Source organism: Plectropomus leopardus, chromosome 19, assembly GCF_026936395.1.
Source record: "Plectropomus leopardus strain MGB_pleo_1.0 chromosome 19, ASM2693639v1, whole genome shotgun sequence".
NCBI lineage: Eukaryota > Metazoa > Chordata > Actinopteri > Perciformes > Serranidae > Plectropomus > Plectropomus leopardus.
In genome coordinates this window covers 12,294,902-12,322,049 of record NC_142194.1, presented here as the reverse complement: position 1 = coordinate 12,322,049, position 27,148 = coordinate 12,294,902, and the positions used below count along the sequence as shown (strand labels likewise).

Below are 27,148 nucleotides of genomic sequence, written 5' to 3'. Positions count from 1 at the left end.
TGTTTATTTTTAGTCATAACATCCACTACAATTGAAAGTATGGGTCAAGGTGAGGCTAGGACACTTGTGAGGGGAGGGTGCCTGAGGAACAACAAACAGATGTTCTTTGATGATAATTGCAGTGAAGGGAAAAGCAGTATGGAGGGCAGGCTCGTAAAGCGCTCACTTGTTGAGGCTGTCCCTCCTGCCTGCTGCCCCCTCTGAAGCCCTGTGGTGGTATGTTGTTTAGCCCCAGGAGTCAGAGTGGGCCTGCTGGTGCCATTACCCTTACTCGCCAGAGGTGACATCTGCTCACGGTAGCAGCCACAAATTTGAATGCCAATGTCTTCGCCTTGAACCGACCTGGAAAAAAAGCAGGAATGAAAAAAAAAGTTTGTGTCAGTCAGTGACAATCTTTCTTAACATGAAAGGTTAGGGAGCCACAGCCCTTAATCAAGTGTGGCTGTCAGCAGGCGCCCTTTAAAATGGAGCTGTAAAGACAGGCTGCCAGTGTTACAGCCGATGAGCGCTCGCACTGAATGATTGATTTGTGTAAATCATTTTCTTTTTTGCTCTCTCCCTCTCTTTTACGAGCATCAGCAGCGGTGGAGGATGGTGAGGATACCATCATGGGATTAAGTATAGCTCCTCCAGGCTGTCCTGGTGATTAATGAGCTGCCACAGCATTCCCAACTGTCACTAAGAGGAGCTCGGGTTCAGACCATGTCTAGACTGATGATACAAATATAAAAATCAGTTGTGTCATCACGTCATTAATGTCCTGTAGTTCTGATGTTGATTTAGCAAGTTTCCAATCACGCTCAGGGGATAGTGACACTCTGGTTATTTTTGAGGTCTCAATTTCCTTGTTTCTACAAAATATTATGCAAAAATTTAAGGTCAGATTTATTGATTTATAGTAGTTTATGAGGCTTTCAGGGACCTGGGCCCAGAACCGAGTGCACTTGAACACAAAGTTCAGTTTGTTTGACAAGTGTGAACGATATCTACCATACTGGGGCATAAACCGAACTCGAGCCCACTACAAAAGGTGTGTGTGTGTGTGTGTGATGGGCAGGGAGCACCATATTTGAATACAAATCCATTGTTATGAAAAGGAAAAAATATATATATTGGAATGGTAGGTTTCTACTCTGAATGCTGTCATAAATCATTTATTATTTTTTTTCTGTTCAGTTCAATCAACAGAATGTGAATGTGCAAAGCACCTAACAGTGCTTGTTGATAAGTGTGTGCCATGGATGTATTAAAGAAGGTCTGGACACAGCCATGGAGGCAGGGCCCCTTTAATTTTTATGAGAGCTGCTCATTGGCACACAAAGCACACAGCATTTTTCCAGGTATAAAATACCTGCATCTACTGGCCTATAAGGCATGCCCAGAGACTTAAGGCTGCAAGTGTGCTGGGGCGGGTAATTTCCACTGGCGGAGTGACTGACCACTGATTTAGCTCTTCGCTAGCTTGAATGGCGGTCTAAGAACTTAATCTTGTGGCTCTTATAGACTCTCCAAATGTTATCAAACTGGATGGCTTAAATCTAAATAGTGAAATTAGTCGTTTCAAGGGGGTTTAACGCTAACAAAAAAATATTTACTGATTTACAGACATCTCTTTCCCAATGGAAGTCAATGGAAGTCTTTCTGGGCCAGTGTGCAACACGTGACCGACCCTGACGGTGTGATTTCACTTTTGGCCACTATGGAAGATTTATAGCCTGGCACACTTCCTGGGCGCTTGGTTTGTCAGATGACAGTTATCATAGAGCTATACATCCTAGAAAATTCCATTGGAGTGGTCAGGGGGTTTGAAAAGGCTGATATGAGGTCAACCTTAGTGTCTGATCAGCACCTATGCAGTTTAGTGTTTTATTGTAGGACTAGTTAAGATGAGTATTAATAATTGTTTCACATCCTCAGGCAACATTTAGCAGCATTGTTCTGCAAAAGTTGCTGCAAGCAAAGGCAGTTAAAACTGTTTTGACTAACTAGCTATCATTTGCATCCTACAAGTACTAAACACTTCATGGCTTTATTCATGAATTTGAGGCAAACAACAAGAGGCAAAAGCATCTCTCCGCAGCATCAGCATATTAAAGACCCCAAAAGTCTATTCCCCCAGTGTGGACGACAATGTGCCTCCTCTATGTCACTCTTGCTTTTTAATTAGCACTTTTTTTTTATCTCTGATATTGATAGAAACATCCATCTCTCCTCACAAGTTAGCTGCCTGTCTTGTCCCGCAGATCCTCATGAGATTCTTTACGTCCTGTTTTAGAGATCGTCCCTTGTAATGTCGTCTGACCTTTCGCATCGAGCTAGAGAGCCGGGCGGAGGAGCTGTGAGAGAGAGCAAGTACGAGGGAAAATTGAGCCGCTCTCCATCTATCTCTCCCCCGAGGAGTGTCGTGTTTCTCTTTCCACCATTTATTTGAAAGCTATCATTTCCCGGGATTCATCGCTGAAAAATGGCATCGATTCTCCGGATGATAGATGCTAAGTGTCCTTCTATCGACATGCCTATTGACAGGCCTGTGTAAATTCTGCATCTTATTACCCCCCCGGATAAATGATACACCTTGTGAACAGGGAGGATGTAGCTGGGTCGATGGTGGTGTCTGAGCATCTCCTACAATGGCGGGTGTCACTTCTGAACGGCGTGATTCATTTTGTCAGAAAACACCTTATCAGTCACTTTAGTGAATAATTAAACATAATAAGAGTGACAGGAGACAAAGTCCCTCTGCTAAGCGTGCGGGCTAAGAAACAACTACAAAGGATTTTATTTAGCTGCTCGGTGCTGGAGCCACTGTAGGAAGGTCAAATCTTAATCTAAAGGTGTTTTTGAATCTAATATCCCTGTCTGGAAAGTTTGCTGTAGCATTAAAATGACTTATGTAAAGCCTTAAACCTACTGCATGTGCTGTGAAGCAACTCGTTTCTTTACTGCATTGTTTACAAGGGCTATTTTTCTTTGACTCGCTAAGGTTTATTGCATCTTAATCCTACCCCTTTTGTAGCACTGCCTGCAAGGACGTTAAATAATGTCCCACTGCCAACCGTTTTCTCCGTCTCAATTTGTTTTATAGTAATACACAATTTAACCTTCAGAATAGCATTTGCAGGTTCATAACACTTTGAACAGGTGTAATTTTTCTAACAAACAGAGCTGCAATGTGACCCTATTTATCTCTGTTTCTTATAATGCATTGTATTAATCTGTGGGCCATTCATGACCCATTATTTCAGCAGGGCAATAATTCACTCTTATTGTTCAGCCTCGCTACTGAAGAAAATCTTTCTAGTCCAGTTGTGCTTCAGTGTTCCAGCGTGCGGCGGCTGCGTGGGATCTGTGGGAGTTTGCCTTTGTTGATTTTTGCACGAGAACCTGACAACCATCAAACGTTATGGAGAGTGAAATGGGCTCTTGTGATACAGCCTCTTTCAAATGTGAATTTTCCTGGCTTGATTGATCTCAGCGATTTGTGTTTGAGGCTCTCCTGGTGAAGAACAGAAGTTATCTTTCATAATGATATTCTATATCACCATAGGCAGTCGAAGTAATCAACGCTAAATGATCTCACGCAGGAGACGTAATTGCGGTTTTAAATACCAACAGCTTGTAGGTGTAAGTAGTCAAACAATCTGTGATCCATTAAATAAGGGATAAAACTAAATTCAGCCGTAATTGTATCATTTCAGCAAGACAGTTTTCACGTGCTGATTAGAGAAACTGTGAGCACCGTTATATTAAGGCTGCAGCTCAAAGCAGAGAGCTGTGTGGTGTCTGCAACCTCGGAGCCAACGTTTCTTCCCCTTGTTCCGAAGATAAATTAGCAGCTTCTAAATAATGCAGTGAACCCTAATTCTCTTTGATTAGTAGTGAGTTAGATGATGGCGACCCATTGAAAATGGTCATCAGCATAAATAACGAGCGAATGAACTGATAAAATGCAAAGTCCCCGGCCATCATAAATCAAATGGAATCCACTGGCCGTGGAAGCGGGTGGAATTAGAAGTCCATGCTCCTATTAATTATGTTGCCTTGTGAAGGCGACAGCGTGATAAATCAGCGCTGAAAGGCCCTTCACTGGCTGAGTCTGAGGAGTTAGACTGCCTGCAAATTGCTTTGTGTATGCTCCTAATTGTTTCTTAAATAACCCTCCTTTTTGAGGCAGGTTGGAAAGGTAGTCTACCAAGAAGGGTCAAGGAAGTCAGAGCTGCTGCCTCTCTAAGATAATATTGTAGAAAATCATCTCTTTCTTTCTCTATCCATATGTATGAATAAGTGTTAACCACTATACAGTATAAGTATATAAGGTAATATTAAATAAAAAGTATAAATGTGAACATAGATTTGACTTTAAAGTAAGGAATTTCTGTTTGTCTGTTTATGTTTCCTTCGCATATCTTTAAAACTGTTCCTCCGATCTACTTCACTCTTGGGTATAACGCTACACGGGGACTCAAGGACATGTACTATCAAATTTGGTGCAGTTTGGACATGCAACACGTGAAGTATTAATAATAATATTTATAACAGCACTCTGTTGCTCTGTGAAGCGTTGGGGGCGGGACCAGAGTTGAGCGTATTTCACTGTTTTTCTGACTTAAGCTGCGACTTTGATGCGTTTTTCTCTGCCATATTAACTTATAACACTAATAATATTACTACCCACAAAATACACTCGCTAATTAAATCCATGCTTTACTTTATAACCACGGTGGTGAAGACTGATTCATGCATGTCTTCACCTACGTTTATGTGTAAGTTTTCCTACAACATTACTGACTTATAACACAAACAATGTTAACACTTGTCATTATCTCCACTAATTAAATCAACGCCCTACTTCACTGCTGTAGTTATGTATAGAAACAAAATGTTTAAGAATTACAGCAGTATAAAATGTGAGCGGAAGCCAGCGAAATACTTTGATAGATTACGCATTCACTTTGATAATTTCCCTCTTTGCCTTTTCCTCTGTGCTTTACAAACACATGCCAACCCTGTTTTATAACTGCTTTTATTCGAGTCCACCTCTCCTGAGTCATATCCTTTATTTGTGAGCCTCTTGTGTAATATTTCCCAGCACCAGCTTTTTTTTTGGTGGCCAAATAACATCAAATGGATTAAATTAAATTACTTCAACTTTTGAGGCATGTAATAACAATCAGGCTACGGAGGAGCATGTAATTAATGGGAATTCTGAGGCAGTCATGAGCTATTGCTCATTAAAGTATAACTAACTATAAAACTCTGTGAATTTGGCCCAGGAACTTAATTTGTATTTGTTGAGCACCGGGCATCGTCTAGCATGAAATGTAGAGTTTCCAGAGTATTTAGCAGGAATATGCCGTTAGGTTAAATTGTGTGTGCTGCCTGAAATGCCAGCGGTCATGCAATGTCAGTGTATGGCTTTGTGCCTGTGTCTGCTGTCAGTGTGTGTGATGAAGGGTCTCAGTGCTCTGAGTGCTATGATCCACTGACACTTCTGCAGAGGAAGATGTGTGTCTAGTATGGGCAAATACTGAAGGTTGTCATTATCCATTATTTTTTTCTGATAAATCATTTAGCCTTTAAAATGCCAGCAAATAATGACGAATGCTCATCACAAGTTCCCAACAGCAGAGGTAATATGTCATAGGACTGCACCATTTTTCAATTTATCAGTGAAAAACTGATGAATACACTTGTACTGAAACTTAAAAGAAATTTTAAGTCAGCTGTAAAAAAAAAAAAAACCTCATGAGAATATTTATGACTGAAGTATATAAGGAATATCCTGTTATTGTGAGTTTCCATTGATAGCTGCAAGCCTGCAGCCTAGCTAACTTTCTAGCATGAAGTTGAATGCTCTTATGTATTCTTTTTCCCTCTATAGACTTTAAGGATATATCATCAATACATTTGCATAATATTAGATAAAGTTGAATTATTGTGTCATGCAACCCGGTTTGTGTTGTAATAGGTCAACTGAAGGAAGGTCCAGTATCAACTAGCTGACGGTGGGCATATCGCCACTTACGGTGGCAGAATTGGACATACTTCCATCATTAAACTGATTTTCCCCCGGTGCTTGTAATCTGGGACAAGGACAGAAGTCTAATTAAATAGCCTAAATGAGCTAAAACAGTAGCTTGACTTATCTGTGAATGTAAACCCACTGAATGAATCAGAGTCTGATTCAGGTTTTCTGCACATGGTTCTCAAAATGAAGGTGCTACGCCAGCGGCATCAGCGGCTATCAGCTAATGATGCTAACTTTATAAGCAGCTGTAATGGCACATAGAATATACACACAGGAACTCACATCATGGATGTATAAGGAAAACTGGAAACGGCACAGAAGGCGGAGCCCTCTTCCTTCCTATGATAATTGGCGCACCAAGCCAAAAGAGTACACTTGCTGCGTGTAACATGACCCAGATGATTGGCACTGCTACAGCAATGTGTGGCCCATACAGCAAGAGCACAAGAGACTTCCGCAGGCCAAGTTGGCTACTTCTGCACTGAATGCAAAAATAATGATTCAGTCATGCAGCTCTTCAAGACTGTTCAAATGTTATAAGAAGGAATTGATCAAATTCTGATGGTGAATTCATTTCTCAGGGATTTCGACTCATTAACAGGCATCTCTTTCACAATGCCAGTCAACAGGAAAAAGTCTTTTTGGGCCACAGGGCATCACGTAACTGATGTCATTACACTGTTTGTCCATTGCAAAAATGGGCTTTAAAGCCAAGCGTACTTTCTGGGGGCCCGCCTAACATGCATCAGTTGATCGTTTTGTGTAAGACATGCAAGAAAATAGTGTTTTTTTTCTTTTCATATCAGAGAAGCGGAAACCGGTCAATGTTTGACATCTTGGTAATTGGATGGAAAATGGATTGATTTCTTATTTTTAAATTTTTTAGTTAATCAGTTAATATTTCGGCGCTAATGTGGCTGCACAGTATACAGAATGTGTGTAAATCTCCACAGAAGCATATGTGTGTGTCTGTGTGTGTGTGTGTGTGTGTGTGTGTGTGTGTGTGTTTGTGTGTGTGTGTGTAGGTGGGTGCCCTTCTCCTGACATTCAGTCCCTGGTAGATGTTTGAGTTTAAATAATGCTCCTGTGCGGTCGGAGGAATAATGGTGTGGACTTTCATGACATTGCGTCAGTGCCAAGGTGACTGACTCGAGGACTGATTGCTCTCTCCCTCTCTCCCTCTCTCTCTTTCTCTCTCTCTCTCTCTCTCTATCTATCTATCTTTCTCTCTCTCTGTGTCTCTGTCCGTCCCCCCTTCTCACCCTGTCAATAAGCATCCTCTTGTCTGATGGAGTCACATCAGGGCAGTGCAGCTGACACCATGGTGTCTTTATTTCCTGCAGCAATCCTTTTACAACACACATCAGTGGTGATTAATACACTGACAGCAGCCAGGAGGTTAACCCCCTGCTGCCAGCCAGCTACTGTTACTGACAAACACACACGACTCACCTCCCATACCTAACTACACTATACTGCACTTTGATATATACTGTGGATAATCAGAAATAAAAAGAGAAATGACAGTGCAGGATTTCAGTTTCTCTCCCAGCACTATACACTTTAGAGTTGATTGATGGGCGCAGAAAACACTTGGTATTCCAAATCTGTCTTTTACATTAAACCAAATGGTTGCTCCCACTTGCAGCTGTCTGCTCGGTTATTAAATCCGAGGTCTTCCGATTTAAATTTATGGCATCCATTACTCAAGAATTTACATGTCCAGGTGTTGCATCTGTTTGGCTTCAGGTAGGGGTCACTTTGATTTATTAATATCCACATTTTCATCTGCTAGACAATCACTGACATATTGTCACTTAGGGCAGCGTGTCTCTCTGTCTTTAACAGCTGTGACAACCTGCGTGTTATTAGCTCCCTGGCTGATTATGCAGACACGCAGACCGAACATGTCAGCCTCTGCAGGGCGAGATTACACACCGCACTTAATGCTTATAATAACCAATAAACAGCAAATCATAGACTCGGGGCTGAATGAGGATTTTCCCATTAAATCTGATCAACACCTGCTTACTTGTTGAGCATCTCAGAAATCTCATGATAGAGGAGATAAGTTAACAGTCTGCAGGAGTGATCGGACCATCTGGGTCATTCAGAGCCATATGTTCGCACTTTGTTATTGTTGCACAGGTTCAGAAAAACAGTATTTTTTGCCTGCTAGAGCTGATAAGCAGTTTCACAGCTTATGAGATCCAAGTAGCTGCTGGGTGAAGGAGCTTTCGTTATTGCTGAAACGATTAGTCGATTAATGGAATAGATGATCAGCAGACAACATTTTTGAATATCAATTCATTGCCCTGTTCACACTGGATTAGTATCACCAGGGGACCTCTTATAGAATTTTGGGGGGTTTTTTTGCAGTGGAAAGTGTCTTATAACCACTTCCTCGAACAGCAATGTTCTTCTCATCTTTCCTCTCAAAAAAATTAAAGTAAGGGGAATACTTCCAGCTGCTTAATGTAAAGTTTCCATCCTGGAAGCGAGATTACTGCTATATGACATACATGTGTGACAAGTATGAAAACAGCTGGTGGTTGACAACAACAGTAAGGGTATAACGAGTTATTTGTTGGGGTAACTGTAATATTATTACTGAAATGTTATTACTTCCTTACACTACTTACTGGCAAAAGTGATGTTATTACTGTGACACATTAGACAAAAAAGGATCTCTGTCAGTGACACTTTGAGCTCTGGGAACTTGTCATTGAAATTTTGTAGCATTTGTGTCATTTTAAAGCTTCCTATTAAAAATCATTAATAGCCTAATTAAAATGAATTTAATAGTAAGTTGCTTTCCTGCCTCAAATCCGACACATATTCGATTGAAACCAAGCTTTTGGGATCCCAGAGGATCTTTATAAAAATAAAAAAAAAGACACTACACTTGAATTTTAAATGTCTCATCTTAAAATCTCCATCTTTTGTATTAATTGTATGTCGGCTATTTGCATGAAACCTCCAGCAAAAAAGAGACTGCTCCAAGTGGCAGACAATCAAGACATAAGCAGGGGACTCCAACCTGGATTGGCACCAAACATCAATCTCTCTGCGCTCACAGAGCGTGTCAGCAAGGCGGACCACTGAGGGCCATAGGTGGCCCAGTTGTTAGGACATAGCAAAATGTCACGGGCAGAGGGAGAGAGCGTCCCCTCGAGTCCCCCAGATGCTGCTCCCACCTCTCATCATTAACTCTCACACTGAGATAGTAATTAGGGCTCCTTGCGGCATAAGACAGATTCTGCATCAGACCAAATTTTCTAAGCTGTCATTCTAATTATATAGGCCAGGGCAAGATGGATCAGCTTGGTCGTGTGTTAGTGTTGATGTCAGTTAATCACGGTGACTCGGCCCCAAGCCACAAGGCTCTCTGCTGTGTCCATCTGACGGTACAGAAAACAAGTTTGCAATGGAGGTGGTGATGCTACAAGATTTTATACCAGCTCTGTGTTTAAGTGTTGTTTAACTGTTATTAGCTCCATCTCATGGCTCATAGACTATAGCACAAAGTATACCCCAGTGTGACAGTACCGTGTCATGACTCACAGCAAGAGTTTAGCTGCTCATTTTAGTCTGACTTTAGCCCCCGCTTCTCAAGAAACGGGCAAATTATAACCTTTTCTCGCAGTGCTTGCTCGGACATGTTAATTGGATTTGACAAGGGCATATTATGCACAACAAATATGCATAATTCGGCAAAAATGGAACAGAAAATTGGAAATAAAGAACAGAACAAAGTAGATTTACATGGTTGGGTAGTCTGAATGTCTGGTATCATATTCTCTCCTGCCGCCCGCATAAAAAGGCACGGAACTGTAACAATGGGTATCAGTGAAAAGTGCTTTAAAGTTAAAGCTGATGGATGGCTTGTCAAAAAAAATAATTGCACTGGTGGGAAAGTGGGTCTGCGTGCTTAGAGGGGGGAGAGCAGGATCTACAGAGAGGATGATGGGAAGTGACAGTGGTCTGTCAAGACGCAGTGGCTGCCCAGAGTAGTGTGAAGCCCCAGCTAGAAGGTGGCAGAACAGAGCAGGCTGTCAGAGCAGGAAAGTGCCTTTAATACATTGAAATGAAAAGGAATCCGCCTGTCAGACCTGTTCAGCCAGTCGAGGGAGGAGGAAGGAATATGGTGGAATAGGTGTAGACGCTGGGTGAAGCCGGCGTGCCACTGGCCTGGCTACAGGTACAAATCAGGCTGGCGAATGAGACGCATCATCAGCCGCCAGTGGCTGCTACCAGTTACAACTGGTTCCTTTTGCTGTGACAATTCATTAATCAGTTTGACAGATCTGGCCTTATTACATGGAATATTTGACACTTGAGCAATTGGATTGTCAACTGCGTCCTATTATAAATGCAATTCAAAGTGAATTCTGGCGCTCCTGTTGTATTTTAGAAAAGCCTGTTATCTTTAAGGAGTCCTGCACTGACCTTGGGAGGATGCATTACTGCCCAAATGTATGCAGAGTTAGTGAATATACCTAGGGCTGGGCGATTAAACAGTAATTATCTCAATATATTTTCCTTAATAGTAATATAATAAATGTTCAATAAATCCTCCACATAATTAGATGGGGGTGGTAATGCACCTTAAACGCCAGTTACCACCCGCCTTTGACCAGAAGAACAAGACAAAGCAGCAGCTGTAGAAGAAAAAGACCAGGGACCGACAAACCGGCCACCTTTTGACAGCCACTAATGCATACACCAATGTTTTAACGTTACAACATTAAAAATAATTTTCAATATGATTATTTTGACTATGGATAACGTTGCACAATGTTTGAAATACCTCATAATGTTATCAGCAGTAGCTGGAAAGTTTACTCATCTAATGCTAACGATATGTTAGCAGGTTGTAATGACTTGACATAACGTGTATAAAGAAAACATGAATGAAAAATGTCATACATTTGTCTTTAAAGATTATTTCTGCCTCAGTCAAGTTATATAGACTTTCTTTGCTACTTCACGATGTCTTCAAAGTTCGTCTTATGTCATTATTTTGTTTAAGAAATGGCAGAAATTATAAAGTGGTTGCAAAAAATGTATAGAAAGTAATGACCACAGTTGAGATATTTGTTTTATCTGTTTACTCTGTTTCCATTTTCACTTAAATAACAATGTTTTAAAGCATCTGTACACATTTGACATGCTGCTGACTTAATTATTATTTTATTAATTAACATTATTTCAGTTACAGTTGTTTTGAATCTGCCTCAGATATCGCCCAGCCCTAAATATACATTGAGAAACATACCTACAATAGACAAGTTGTTCCTCTGCTTGGCCACTTACCATTGCATGATACAGAAGTGTCAGGCTGTGATTGGAGGGATGATGTATAGACTGACCTAACAAAGGATCAAGTGCCCAGTAAGACAGACAGCTAATAGATAGAGAAGCAAGAGGAGCCTCATTTAGAGAGGAAGGGCTGTTTGTGCTGCCAATATGACAAAGGGGAAGTCGACAACCATTGATCCATGCTCACAGATGACAGCTTAAAAATTCAGCAATAATCATGACAAATGAGGAGAGGCACCACAGCCAGAAAATTATCAATAATCGGCGTCTGAGAAGAAATGCCAAGGTCAGAGAGAAAAGGCTACTGAAGTTCTCTGTGTGTGTGGACGCTGCCAGGTGATATATTGGTAAAGATAGGAGGAGCAGGAGAAGTTATTAATTAAGTTTTGGATCCCACAGGGACACGAATGTCCCTCAGTATAGATTCGTTGCCGGAGCCCAGCGAATGCCAAGGGCAAAGAGACCATTATGTAACAGGCAGTTTGTGGTGGCTTTGATCCCTCACAGGGGAGCTGCTGGATGGATTTGCTGTATCAATAACTCAATCCCTTTTCAAAGGGAACCTGAAGAAGGCTGGGGCATTAGTAGCATCACATTTCATGACAGGTCACTGCTGATGTGGGATTTACCTATTCATTCATCCAAATATTTTGTAGTCGCCTTCCCCTTAGGGTGGTGGTTGCCAGCAAAGGAGCACGAGAATAGTTTTTTCTAACAACTTTCTCCAGCTACTTCTACTTCTGGGAGTACAAATCCTCAAGCCCTCAAATACCAACCTAAAAAAGCTAGAAAAAATGTTGGCATTATGTTTTTCTGCAAACTAGGGATGTTATAATTGTACGTTTTATGTAGCGGATATGTTATATACCTTATATTTTTTAATGTTTCAACAATTCTGTGGTTAATTTTCTGTTAGGCACAAAAATCTTGGTAATAGTGAGAAAAAGATCATGTTTGGTTTCAAATGCCAGTTTTCCCTGCTAGAAATGCAGGTATGTCTTTGTAAAAAAAAAAAAAAGCGCTTTACAAAGCATTATATCTGGTGGAAACACAGTAACGGTTCACGAAAATCACACACATTTGGTGGCTGAAAAAGCAGCTGGAAACACAGATTTCTCACTAAAAAAAACAACTGGTTTTGTTATTTGTTGGTCTTGAACAGTAGTTTGCATCTTGCCAAGGTCCCATGCCTTCCACCGTCCCTTCCACCTCCCAATGGCAATCAGCTCATATATTACATCACTTTAGAAACATTGACATCTTGCATATGAAACTTACAAATTTGATGTATTGTGAATTTGCACAAATGTACAATGCCAACATTTTCTTCTAGTGACTGGGCTGCCACACTTTTTAAAGGAAATTAGCAGGTTTTTTAAACACAGGAAAATCTACGACAATAAGTGACTTTGTTCCCATTACCAGTCAACAAGTGTGTCTGTCTGTGTTGTTTTGGGGTTTTTTTCTGAATGCACCAGAAACCAGGGTTAGTAAACAGGAGAAAGCAGCATTTAGGCCGTGAAACTATTACATTGGTTACATTTTTTTATTCCTGTTACTGCTTCAGTTTCTCTTTCAAACTCAGTGATGCCAACAGATTTGGAATAATGTTCGAGTTCTGTTTGGACGGGGACAGAAGGACTTTGTGGTGACAGAGTTGCAGAAGTTACTCGTAGTCAAATTAGAAAAGGGGCGAAAATTAGCGAGTCTTCCTTGGAGTCATGTTTCCATCACTGCTGTTCAGAACTGCAGCCGATATATTCCCATGACTGCTGTAGTCATTTGTCCCTGGAATGAATGCCGAATGTGACCTTTCCTACTAAAGACAGAATCCAGATTTTAGGCCAGCTGGGAGGTGTAGCACTTCCAGCGTATCCTCCCAGTTATTGATGTGGAGAAGAGGGCGCCATCCTCATGTAATGCCCAAACCTCCTCATACATCCTCTAATCACGGAGGACCAATGGCTTGATACAGAGATTGTCCAGAATGGCTAATATATTAATTTTATCTTTGAAAATGAAACCAGATCTCAGTATTTCAGTCACTCAAAGATTGTGTCTGAGTTTCTATTCATAAGTCAGCTGTCTTATCACCAACACTTTCTTAAACAAAGCCTTGGTTATTGTGACTAATTCCTGTGGGCAGTGGGTAGTTTCTGAATCATTTCACAATCACCTGTGCAAAATACCTGAGAAATAACTCTTTTCTTCTTTTTTTTTTATTTTCAGGAGGCAACCATGGCTTCCTCCTCAGAAACGTTGATCTTCATCCTGACCCTGCTGACCAAGTGCAAACCACTACAGATCACAGGTCAGTGCAGATGTCATTGTCTGCAAACCATACCCTTTCTAGACATTGGGGATGCCAATGCCCACACTGACTCTTATTAATTAACATCTCAAAGCAGCTGTGGTGGATGAATTTGCAATTTGTATTCTCTAAAACAGTGGTTCCCAAATGGTCCGGTCACAGCATTCACATTTTTCTTTAGTCATTAAATCAAGGTCCACGCACACTATAAAACCACATATTCAATTTTATTCCACAAAATGTAAAAAAAAAACCCATCCAAACATGGTCCATTCAGAGTGGATCCGCGACCCACTTTTGGACCACGACCCACCAGTTGGAAACCACTGTCCCAAAAGTACTGCATCGATTTAGCATTGCATTCTTATGGCAATGTCCATCACAATGGACAGTTTTTGACAAATGATCGAAACTGTTGCAGCAGCACTAGAGAATTGATATTTTTTATTTCATTCTTTTTTTCTTGTGAAAATATGGTGCCCACATTACCCACAATGCAACTCAATTGTTCTCTCTGAAAATGGCCTGTGATTGGCCAAAGTCTCTGGGCTAGATTTTTATAAAGCCTGAAATCTGAGCAAAAGTGGTGTTATTTTCAGATTACTTGAATTACAGTATTTTTATTTTGAGCGTATGACTCCAAAATGAAACTGCTTACCTGTGCTTTAACTCTCCTATTTACATAGTTTCAACTAGTCTTTATATTACAACAGCCTAATAGAATTTATGAAATTCGGTAATGGCTTTTGGTTTTTGTCTGACACAAGATTTTCAGTGTCCTCCATTTGGCCACACCTATAAAAAGTTTTTGTGTCGCCACTTAACAATTTTGAAGGCAGTTGAAATCAGTCAGTGGGTTGATTAGCTGTGTACATACACACAAACACACAGTGAGTCACAAGCATGTGAGTAAGCCTCCGCCTCAAGGAGTGACACATCCTCCCACCGGCATTGTCGTCATATCAGAATTTCTGAAATTCCTGGCAAAAGCCACCATGTTGTGTTGTTCATATTAAACCCAAGGTGACCCCTCTGACTATATTGTAAAGTCATTATCTGTAATGAAGCCCATGACTTGTTTCGTAGTTGAGGCAATTAATAGTTGCATCATTAGACTTAGCTGTCTTTTCATTTAGGCTTAGCAAGTTGCATAACGCTAATGTCCTCGGTTATTTGCTGCTAAAGTAGAACCAAAGAGGAGTAAACTGTAAAGCACTAAAAGGAGTTGCTGACACAGCCAAGAGAGCTCATTTCAGTGAGATGCAAATACAGTAATGCAGCTGCAAATGCACTTTTTGTGTACCTTTTTAAATGAACCAAGCAGGTCTCTTGTTCAGCCAAGGTTCAATGGGCCACGAGGTCAAAGAGACAAGAGAATAATTTACTAGCTGTGTCATGCTCCTGTGATTGAGTCGTCGTTCTGGCTTTGGGACTTGATTTGTGGCCTCTGTGTGAAAAGTGGCATGTGGCTGAAGGTATGCACACTTCAGGGGAGGTGCGCTTTCTCACGTCTCTGGTCCAAACTAGCACACTGCTAATAACAACAAGAGATATTAATCCTCAGCTGGTGAAAACGGCCATGCGGCAAAGAGAAAAAAACCTCAGTGGAGGTGTGAAACAATTAAGCGTCCACAGCAGCTCATTTGTTGAGGCGTGTTTGCCGTCTTTACCAGGTTCATAGAATGTTCACATCCATTCACACGGAGTTGTAAATTTTCTCAATACTGTTAGCATCATAATGTTATACGTCGCCTCAAGAGGGATGATTATTCTGTCATATTATTACCGCCCAGACGCTGCCCACACACTTCCTTTGCCTTTGCTGTAAGGATAAAGCACAGTTCCTGTTTTTCTGGGACCATCTGTAAGAAAAAAAGCAGCCCAAGGTAAAAACGATGACTGCAACTTGGCAGAAGATTAAACGGGCCCTCCGCAAAAGCCATTAATAATTCTCATATTTTGGAAACAGACCATACATACAGAATCTGTGGTATTTAATCTCCTCTCTCAGCGAATAAAAAAAAGGTCAGCGGGGAGGGAGAGACTTTTTTTCTCCCCCAGCCCAGAGTGATGGGCCTAGCTTTTCCAAGGCACCCCATTTGTCTGTCAGGGCTGTGAGCAGAGCCAGTGATTTAGTTTCCATCACATGAAGCTCATGTCCGGTTGATGATACTGCCAGGCGGGATATGGGGAGAATTTGTCACCTGGAGCTTTGACAGGGAGATAATTGCTGATAGTTAGCAGAATAATAGGATATGAGCATTACCAGCCACACAGGGTTTAGGGAATATTTGTTGCTCACACTTCAGAACACATTTTCTCCACATCATTTCAGTATTGATTTTGTTTATAAAGACGCCTTTTTACGCAATCAGGCTAAAACAACCAACAAGTCAACCTAAGTATCTAGAAAAAGATCTACATGACACATTTATTCATTGCACAGCTGAAATGTTGGTTATCATGTTAACACGTTAAGCAGATTTAGTATATGATGTCATTATTTATACAGATGTCCCAACAGTGCTTTGAGCTTTTTGCTTTAGTGGTGAAATAAGGACATATGCAGATGAAAAATGTGCTACAAGTGTCTTTGTTTGAATATTGAACATAAATCATTTTTTTCCAACCTGCATGGGTTGCAAACCACCCACTTCAACTCATATGACCAAATAGATCATATATTCCTTCCCTTTAATATAGTAGTGGTTCTCAACCAGCGATTAGGAGACCTTGAGGGGGTCCCCAGAAAAATGGGGAATAGTTTATTTTCACCATTCAATTCACAATGGAATAAAGTCCAGTGTGTACACGAGTCATATCAGTGACTATTGTGATCAAAGGTTTTACTTTCTCTACTTTCTCTAAACTGTACAGTGTTCCCTCAGTCATGGAAAACCTGGAAAAGTCACATTTTCTAAGCCTGGAAAGGTCAACAAATTACTAAAAATTATGGAAAGTTTTGGAAAAGTCATTTGATTCTGTTGTTTCATGAAATTGTTATGGTAATCCTCCATGTGATGTAACATAATGTTACATTTATTTTCTGTAGCTGACTACATAACGGAGCTCCAATATGTTTCTACCTCTTTCTGTGAAAGGAGTTTGAGACTGAAAAGTTTGAAAAACGCTGGGCAAGTGGGGCAAGGGGAAAAAAATATTATGGGACCTTGAAAAGTCATAGAAATGTTTTGAAATTTAGTTCATGATAATGTGTGGGAACCCTGACTGTATTTGACTACTCCTATAGAAGTTTGATCTGAATTATATCAAACAACCAAAATCTTTTCAGTTGGAGGTCCCTGAAGCAAAATCTTATCAAATGGCAGTCCGTGACCTAATAAGTACCAATTTTGGGGTCCTTGATGCGAAAAAGGTTAAGAACCACAGCTCTTACATCCCAACAGGAGCGTTTCCTACATTAACTCACAAACAGAATAGCTTGATATAACTATGAAAGCTCACAGTGTGGTTATGTTGTGAAATGGTCACAGTTGCAACAAAACTACCTGCTTAGGTTTAGATAAAAGAATCTTGGTTATGCATAAAATAGTATATCAGTCTTCTGTCGATAGCAAAGCACCTGAGTACCTTTTGTCATTGTTCATTGTGTTTGTCTTTCGTCACTGAGTTTTGTAATTTTGAATTGTGTCTAGATGGATTCCAGGTTTTGGAGTGTGACAGTCTCAGAACAACACATGTGAAAGGATAAATAAATAGATGAATACAGAAAATGAAGTGGGTGTAGCACAACTGGTCCAGTATTTATGGTTTATGGCAGAATCACAGCAAGGTAAATCAGTGTTATTCATAAATTCAGCGTGAAAGTAAAAAAACATCCACAAACAACAGCTCTGCCTTTGGCTACAAACAAGGGAAAACACATCAGAGTACAATGCAGCACCATTTCCGACTCACCAGGAGTTTCAGTCCCCCCCCCCCTTCCAGTTAAGTTAAAGGTTATTTTTCTCTCATTATTTTTTGGTCGATCCTCTACTTGTGCCAACTGTAACCTCCAAAGTGCAGCAGTCAGTGGATACACTGTTTTCTTTTTCGGCTGTTCTTGGTTTCATATTGACAGGATTTCCAAAATCCTCACAGTCCCGGTTTGCAGCTGGTCTGAGAGTTCAGGCTTGGTCTCTTAATGTTCTGTCTTAAGGCTAATTTGGGTATCTCAAAAAAACATTCAGCCCAATTAGTTTTAATAAGAAAGTCGAGTATTTTTGTGAGGTTGTACTGTTGCCCCAAGTGCTTCTTGATTTCCCTTTCTAATGGTATTGGCGCCACATTGGGAGGATAAGTGTTGTGTGTTTTACACTCCCTAAAAATAAGACAATAAAGATCTTTGTTGGAACTTAATTTGACCCAAATGTTGGCAAGAGGATCACACAGTTTTCCATGAGTGACTTACAAAAGAGACAGGTCACATTAGACAGCAGTAATAGATGGAGCAGCAAAAGGAGTGGTGCAGATAAGGGAAATGTGCCAGAAAACTCAGCTGTGGGGGTTAGGGAATAATCTCTCTATAATAGCCAGTGTTGGGTCAGAGAGCACTCCCGGACCCCCCCGCTGTCTTCCTGTGTGTTAACTAACGCTCACCAGAGCGCTGCCTGAACTCAGGGCTGGCAGAGCCACGGAGCGGGATCCAAACTCTCAGCAGCTCCACGACCTGGCTGAACCTCTACCTACCGCCCCTCAGTGGGAGAGGGGAAACTGCCGAAGAAGTCCTCTGAGCCAGCGAGAGGCTGATTTAGGCAGATTTACCCCCCTCCCAGCAAAAATATAACTTTGAAATGAAGCACAAATTATCTCTGTTGGGAGCGCTGTGAAATATTTACTGCTGTTGTTTCAGTTGGTGTGGTTTTATGTGCCGTTTGTGTATTGGATAGTTAATGGTGTGTACTTTCCGCCCGTTTGTTGTACTCTTTTTTTTTATCCAAGGATACATGAAAGGATAAATCTTTTTACCATACCAAATATGAAATTCTTATCCAAGAGTGTCTTGATGCATGGATGGAAATTATTCTCTCCTGGGCTTTGGGTCCACGGACATCAGGCTTTTTAAAACAGTGATTTGCTTGATATTATCCAAATGGGAAGGGTTTGCAAGACATGCAGGTCCCACCCAGTAACAGGGTTTAGCCCTATGACTTGCCTCATTCTAACTAGGCCTAATGAAGGGGGGCTTCAAGAAGTCTCCAGCACGCAGCCAGGCATTACCGATTAGGTCAGTGGAACGGCCGCTGGGCTGAGCATGATGGATGACTGGTGGAATGAGTTTCTGCCTAGCGGTATTGTGAAATCTTTTCATTGTCACTGACGGGGCCTATGAAGGGGACTGATAAATGAGGGAGCAAGTGTCAGAAACGCCCTTCTTTGCCCTGCTGCAGCTTTAATATCTACCCCCAGCTACACAGCAAAGAGTATTGATAAGAGCAAAAAAGTTTCAAAAATAACCACGGTCGGCAGAGCGGGGTGGGGATGATTAAGGCGACCGGCTGCCGGACCCAACCGGGGTTGGTCGCTGTAAACACCAGTCGAGGCTGGTGACCATGCTAGGGAGAGGGAGCTGCTTTTTATGGGGAACGGGTGTTACCTCAGTGACACGGTGCTGTGATGAATGTGCTGCCTCCATCTGGTTTCAGCACATGTAATAAATATCTGGACTCATGTTTGACCTCTCTCACTTAGCAGACACATCTTTCACACAGGAAACATCCAAGAGGGAATCACGATTATGGGTGGGTGGAAGGGAGGGTGCAGGACTTGTTTTTTTTTTTAAATATCTAGAGGTATTAGTGCAGCAAAAACAAGTGTACGACACATGCGGTGTCCATGTACAGCCATAATATAATTTCTTGATACAATGTTTAAAGGTATACTATGCAGGAGTTATCGGCCACTGTTTGTAAACAATTTCAAAGTGAAAGCCAACCCCAATTCTGAATTCTGAATTCTGAAGCATTTGCAGCATTTCCCAGTGTCCTGGAACCACTAAACCTGTGTTTTTCACCGACCAATCCCCGCTATCCCAGCAACTTTTTTGCCACCAAACGTGGGTGTTTAAGCCAAAAAAATGATCTTTGATGATCATAACCAAGTGCTTTTTGTGCCTAAACTTATAAAGCCACACATTAAGTTTTCGTGTATCTGCTACAAATAACTATGCAAATGTAACATTTCTGGGGTTTACAGAAATGTAGGCTACAATGCAAACATTGTTTTTTGGCAGTTGTGTTTTTTAACTGCAGGGAAGGAGTATTAAAGGAGAAATGGGCGTTTGTTTTGGATCTAACAGGCTGTCACAGATTTGAGTGTCCAGTGGGACATTTTTTCGGATTAACAGGGCTTCAGAATTTTGGGCCACGAAGTCCCGACGTCAAGTGCTCATTGTGCCGTAAACATATTGAACACAGCAACAAGAAAATACAGACTAAAGGCAGGGTCTCTGCAGATAAACCACAAACTTCTAGTGGGTCATAATGACTGAGGAATTACTTTTGTATTAGTCTATAAATTGTTTTTTAAGAAAATCCTTCTTGGTAAACCTTTAAAACAATTAATCAATTTTAAAAATTGTGGTAGTTTAATTTTCTGTCAATCAACCTCTTAATTAATCAAATATTTTTTTCAGCAGTACCCTCAATAGATGAGCATTTATTAAGGAAACAGAGGAAAAGAAATGACCAAAGTAAAGCATGCACATAGGCTCCGCTTTTTCTTTATTTGCCGCCGTCCTGCAGCTTTGTGGTCTGACCTTGCAGCTTCTGTGCCCCATCCATCTTGGGCTGTTTAGCCATTTCACTGGATACATACCGCGCAGATTAACACAATTCATCACCACAATCATCCTCGATTCATCACCCTTCCCAATGAATGTTTTGACATCTAGTTAATTTTCTGCTGATGATTTATCAAATTATAATTACCATACTCTGAAGGAGTCATTCATTATGTTGATACATGATAATGATGCCAAAGTGGATTGAATTTTAAGTAAGTTCTCTGTGATTATAGCATATGCATTATTGTGAGTAATGCCTTACAATTTGGTCCCCTCAAGCAGCAGAAAGTCCAAGGACTCTGTTAATGTTGTGACAATAAATGCGGAAACAGGCAGATTGTCAGTTCATTTTTCCAACACACAAATTGTTAAGCGAGGGCACGCAAAGCATACAAAAGTCAGATTCAAGTCTCTGAGTTAAGGTGGTTGTAATTAAAGGGTGCACTAATACAGTCAGGGCTTCAGTTAGTGCTCTTGGAGAGCACAGACTTTGTTAATAGCTTTATTAACAGTTCACATGTTCATTGAGCCTTACCACTATGGCTCAAAAACAATCAATAAAGAGAGTGGTCAGCTATGCATACCACAAGACACAGAGTTAATCTATTCATTAATCATGTTATTATTTAATTAAAATGCTCATAGGCTGCTGGCTGCAGGCTACGATTATTTACATTATCGATTTATCTGTCCGATTTTTTTTTTTGTTGTTGTTGAATTAGTCTAGAAAATGTTGGAAATGCGATATCTTTAAATTGATTTTGTGTTTTGTTTATTCAAATTACAATGGCATTAATATGAATAGAAGTAATTGCACCCATTAAAGCAGTGGTGGGGAAAAAGTCATTATTTTGCAAGTCCTAAGTCAAGTCTCAAGTCAAGACAGGCCAAACGAAAGTCCCAAGTGAAGTCACACTCCCCAAATAGAGAGAGTTTTGTTTTTTTTAAAAAAGTCATAATGAGCTATAAGTTGATTTGGAAGTCATTTTTGAAGTCTAAATTCATCAAATTTGTAGCTCAAGTCTCTGCTTCTCCATTTAAGAAAGTGGAATCAGCGGCTGTTTTTTTGGATTTTTTTCTTGCTAAATAACTTTCTTTTTCAGAAGATTTCTCCAGAAATGTTAGTGTTTTAGTTTTTCTTAGTTTAAAACTATTTTTTTTATTGTTAAGAGACAGTCATGTTGTGATTAAGGTCTGTTAAGGCTTTTCTCTCATAATGTTCATACACTGCTATATGTCCCACAGATGTAATTATTACAGATCATTACAGTTTATCATTTTCATATTATTATATGTGCAGTATATCCATGTCCAGGGATATGAGATGAAAATTAGCATTGTGCTGTATCTTGTACAATATATTTATTGTACACTGTCCCTGTTAAATAAACCAATAAATGGACAAGTTAAATAAAATCAAAACTCAAATGTATAGTCCAGAGTTATTCTGTCACTACACTGTCTGTCAGTTGTTTTTTACTGTCAGCAGTAGTCAGACTGGGTTTAGCACCTCTTGCTGCGCTGGGTAATTGGAGGCGACTTAGATTGAATTAATGTTGTGTGCTGTGTTTGGCATGCAAAAAGCATGAATCAAGTGTTTTGTGCAGAACGACTGGTGTCATCACGTTTTGAGTAATTGATTAGTACAGTTTCTGTGGCTGTTGTAAGGTCAAGAGGTCATTTCCATTTTAGTGGTTTGGTTCAGCATGTTATTTCAATTTAGGTAGCACTGGTGGCCATTCTTCAAAAGTGTGATGATTATGTGTCATGGATCTTTTTTTTCTAGATCTGGGTACAAAAGGAGAAGTTTCTTGTGACTTGGAGGGTACTATTTCAGTCAGGTACAGCACAGATACCCTAAGGAAGTTTCAGCAAATGCATTTTTCTCTTGGCTATTTGTATTTACAATCTGTATGATATAAAAAAATAAGGATGGCTGTTCTTCTTAAAGAGACTTACCCCTCCAAGTTTGATTGGAGCCAAGGGTGTTTCTGCAAAACAATTCAGCCTTTTGGACATTTATCTTCTTCAGCTCCTACAGTACTTATCAAGAGACTTCTTGGCTGTCCACTCTCATGTTGCTTTGGTATCTCACTAGTGGCCATTTTGTCAGACTTAAGTACTCAAATTGAGCCATTTTGTCTCAATTTAAAATAAACCAACATCTATTATGAGGATTTTTCATTCATAGCTCCTTTACCTCTCACCTCCACCTCCCCTCTGTATCCTCTTCCGTCTCTTCCCTACTTTGCCCTGGCCCCCATGAAATGCATGGTGGGTAACCTTGTAAGGGCTCGCCTCTCCGCTCCGGTCTTGTCAGCTCCAATCTGCAGTCATTTGGTGTGAAATGTGCGCCTTGGTCCAGGGCTCTCAAGGTCAGGGCCTGGTAATTGATGTTGCTTATTCATCTGTTTCCTGTGTCTCTTCTCCCTCCTTACACAGCGGCCTTTGTTTGGATAAATTGTTTGAAGATTTACTGTAGTTCTTAAAGGCCCTGAGAAGTGTCCCCCTGCTGCCCGGGCTCAATGTCCCTGCCTCGCTGGAGGCCCCGAGCTGATGACACACTGCTGGTCTTGGACAAAGGCCTGTTTTTCTAAGACAAGATGGAAGGAGCATCTCCCTGCATAACAATTGAGGCAAGACTTGAATGAGTCAGTCACTCACTTGTGTGCTCTAAATCAAGCTTAAAATGGTTCGTATAAGAAAAGAAAGAAAAAAGGTTTGACTTTTGTGTGCTTTATACAAGGAGTTTTTCTCCTCTCTTTCTTTCTGAGCCCAAGTATCAGAGGGATAAATTGAGGGGGTTGTTCAGAAGTACAACAAAGTGCCACATCTAGTCCAAAATTATATGCATATCAAAATTTCCCTCTCTTAAATCTTCTAAATTGCCTTTTCTTTGGCAAGAAATCCCTGGCAGCCATACAAATCTAAATCAGAATTTCCAAGTGCTGCGAACATCTCTAAACTAAAAAGGAGAAAAAAAAACTTTGAACATGGGCTGAAGTAAATCTCCTACAAGCACATGAAGTATCTGTATCGCCACTTCTCGAGCCTCTGCAGCGCTGTGCGCCCTTGATGGCTGTCACCCAAGGTGCAGATAAACAATGGGCTCATTTGAAAACAAAGAAATGATTATGGGGGGACGTTTAATCCCAGCTTGACATGTCAGCAGGCTGCATGGGCGACAGCTTTCAAGAGAGGCTTTGAAGTGGCAATCTTTTCAGATTCTTGGCTCATTACACAATAAAGAACGCTTCACATGTAACTGAAGTGGGCTGGGAAATGATGGTTAATGATGTTTATGGGCTCCTTGACTTGCAAGCAAATTTACAAGATTGGCCGTCATGTGGCTTGCTGGTTCTTTTTAAGAAAGGGAGAGGTAAGGCAGCAGGAAGCATCTCAGGAAGTTTAATCTGTTTTCATATAAACCCATAAAGCCATAATCAGTGCTACAGTTACCACTGAAAGAAAGTCAAGTGAAAGATATAAACGGGCTTGAAAATTACACAACATCTCATACTCTCAGGTTCTGAAGAAATAAAAACATTTATAATTTAAACTAGAAAATCTATCATTTCTTATAAAATAGGAAGGGCAGAACGAGGTTTTTTGTCACAGTTTTTGCTCCCCTTTGAAACCTCAGAACTAAAAAGGTTTTTTTTCTTAAAAATTAAGGACTGTAAAATACTTATTGTGCACTTGTAACAAAAAATCATCCCCATCATAGTGTTGGTAGTCACACACTATGGGGTTGCTGCAGGGATGTCAGTTTTGGTTATTTTGCTTTGGATAGCCCAACACCCGTCAAATGATAACTCATTTCTTAGTTTTTAAGGGGAAAAAAAACTGCAAAAAGACGTGAAATAGGCCACAAGGCCTTGCCTTTTCATCTGCCGCTCCATTGATTCAGTGAACCTAAACGCTACATTTCAAAGTGCTATATATTCAGAGGTGGTCAAATTCTATTGTTTTGTGTTGTAAATGTCTTGCTTTGATATTAATTTTCATTGGCTTCACTGACAGACAGCTAGCCATCCAACTAAACATGTGGAAACAAAAGTGCCCAGTGCCCGGCCCTCCGACTTTCGCTTGTAAGCTAACCTTGGCCCCTGTGCACTGCACACCACCTGGGTTAGATGGAAGCTAGCTACTAGCACCGCTAATTTGTCATTACTGCTGGTAATGCCATACCTGTGAATGCGCTCTGGAGATGTGTTGGTCACTCTCTGGTCTCTCAACAGGTCAGCCCGTTGAGTAAGCATCTCATGTACAGCTGCAAAACTCTTTAGCAATGCATCTTATATTAGCACAATGAGCATTTCTGACACTACATTGTTAACAGAGCTTAACAATGTTAAAGGGGGGTACTGGATCATAATTGAGCTGATTACTAAACGGGGCAACCCGGGGAGGAGACCGGAGGGTGAGCACAATATTTCCACAGCAATGCTGTTGGGCAAGACGGCATTACTTAATGGTAATCTTAAGTGCGCAGAGCAGTTAACTGAAGAGTAGTAAAATTAACTTATGGACAGACATGCCTAACCAGTCAATAATATTCTCAGCAATTTTACAATTTTAGTCATTTTATTGATTTTTTTTCATTGAGATGCAACAATTTAACACAAATCCTGTATCCAGATAACATAAACAGCAAAAAATATTCCCTATAAATGTTTTTTTTTTTTTATCCTTGTTTAGCAATAGCTGTTTCATACCCAACCCCAAAAACAATGTGACAAGCATCAACAACTGGACTTTTTTTGTCAGCAACTAAGCTAACAACCAGGTTTTAGTCTTGCCAAGAAAACAATCTATCTAAACTAAACCTCTGCCTTTGTACTTTTTAGTGACAACAATTGATTTATATAAGTGCATTTTGTACCAGCCTTGAAAAAAACAAAACAAAACAAAGAAGAGCTTAATTTTTACATTCTGATATGAAAACATAGTCCTCTCACCTCAATGTCAAACATTTAACTCCTGAAATGACCCTGTGGGTGACCTGTGACCCTAATTCTTAAAATGTCATTACATTTTTAACAGCACCCTCTAGGGATCAAGACATGAATGACACAACCAACCCTGTTCTCCACTAATGACGGAAAATTCGGTCTATTATATCATTAAGAAGTTAAGTTCTCATCACCTTTTTGTCCTGCGTAACCTTTGCTTGTGGCCGAGTCATAGAAAAAGCCAACCTTTTTTCCAGATGCATCAAACTCCTGGTTTCCTGTTGGCAACAAGTTGGGCATTTCACTCCTTTATCATCCCTAAACAATAGTCCTAATCTCCTTGATCATGCTCTGTGAACGAGTGAATGAGGAATGTGAGTGACGTGCTCGCAGCAAACATAGGAACTGCACCTGTGAGGACAATGTGTTGTGGGGGAACAAAAAAAATGCACACAAGGCAGCTGGAAACCTTTTAATTAGTGCTAATTACCTTAGCAGAGGAACGTCGGGAGGCTTGAAAGGATTTGTGTCAGCGCGTGAGAGATCAAAGATTGAGGCGGTCACGTTTTGTTCTGCTGAGTCAAAAACTAATAAGGAGGGTGATAATGGGGCCCAGGAGAGTGACAACCCAGGTGGTGGTGTGTTTAATCCCCACACTCAAGCCAGTTAAACAATGGAACGGATGAATTTTCAGTTCTTTTTAAAGGATCAACTTTCACTTTTATGCAATACATTTAGTATTATTCTACTTGTGTGGGAACAATGCATAATTTTTCAGCCAAGAACTAAAAAATGTATTACATTAAAATGCGATAGCAGCTATTTTTGTATATGTTATTCAAATATAGAAAGATTAAATACTACTATGATGGCAGGTAAACCTGTCAGCCAGCAAGTTTCATTTTTGTGATTGTGTAAGCCAGAGGGTCAGCAAGCTTTTCAGTCACAACCCATCAACCCGACCCGTGTGATGCTATCTGCAAGTTTTTCTGGAGGTGGGTCAAATCTAGCTTAAAAGTCGGTCCCCTTCACATCCAATTCACCGTCACATTCTTACCTACAGGCAACCTCTGCTGAGCCCCGGTCATTAATCAAAGCGGAGTGCTGTCCTGACCTCAGCCCCTTCCCTTTGAAGTGCTCTGTCCTCTGCAGCATGAGGAAATCATTTGCTGCCTGATTCAATGAGCCATCAGTCGAGCCAGCAGACCTAATGACATGTGAGAATATTAACCTCCTACCACCAAGAGTGCTGCTGCTTGGGAAGCAGTCTATTATTCATCCAAGGTTTTACTCAAAGCCTTTTTTCACAGGGCTGCCTCTGTGTTAAACCCTCCTGCAAAAAAAAGACTATGACCATGTAGGAATTCAGTACTGAATACTGAAACTAGCTATTCCACTCTTCATATAAATTATAGGATATTAGAGTTTAATGATATATTTTAATACATTTTAAGACAGCTCTCCATTCTAACAGTCTTGGGAAACAAAATTGCATTGGCATAAATATAAAATAATGTCTTCAAAGATGCAGTATGTGATTCAAATGTGATCAAAAGGGTAACCTCAAGACCAAAATACAGATGGTTTCTGATGGACAGCAACTAAAACAAAGTTAATGTTTTCTGATGCTATTCAATTTTGTTTACATTATTAATGTTGCAATAACAGCAGTAAAACAAGCTATATTTTCAATTAAAATCAGGCCATCAAATGGCCACTTGAGGCTGTCAGTGAGTCAATCCCCATAG

The 27,148-nt window shown here is 40.5% G+C and overlaps 1 long non-coding RNA gene across 3 annotated transcripts in view; it reads left to right on the top strand.

The window, feature by feature from the left end:
* LOC148186320 (uncharacterized) overlaps positions 1-27,148 on the top strand; it is a 174,257-nt gene that overhangs the window by 97,449 nt on the left and 49,660 nt on the right. For all 3 annotated transcript variants that reach the window (XR_015774950.1, XR_015774952.1, XR_015774951.1), the window contains exon 7: positions 13,580-13,661. This is a non-coding gene — a long non-coding RNA (uncharacterized LOC148186320). The remainder of the gene's footprint in view (positions 1-13,579; positions 13,662-27,148) is intronic.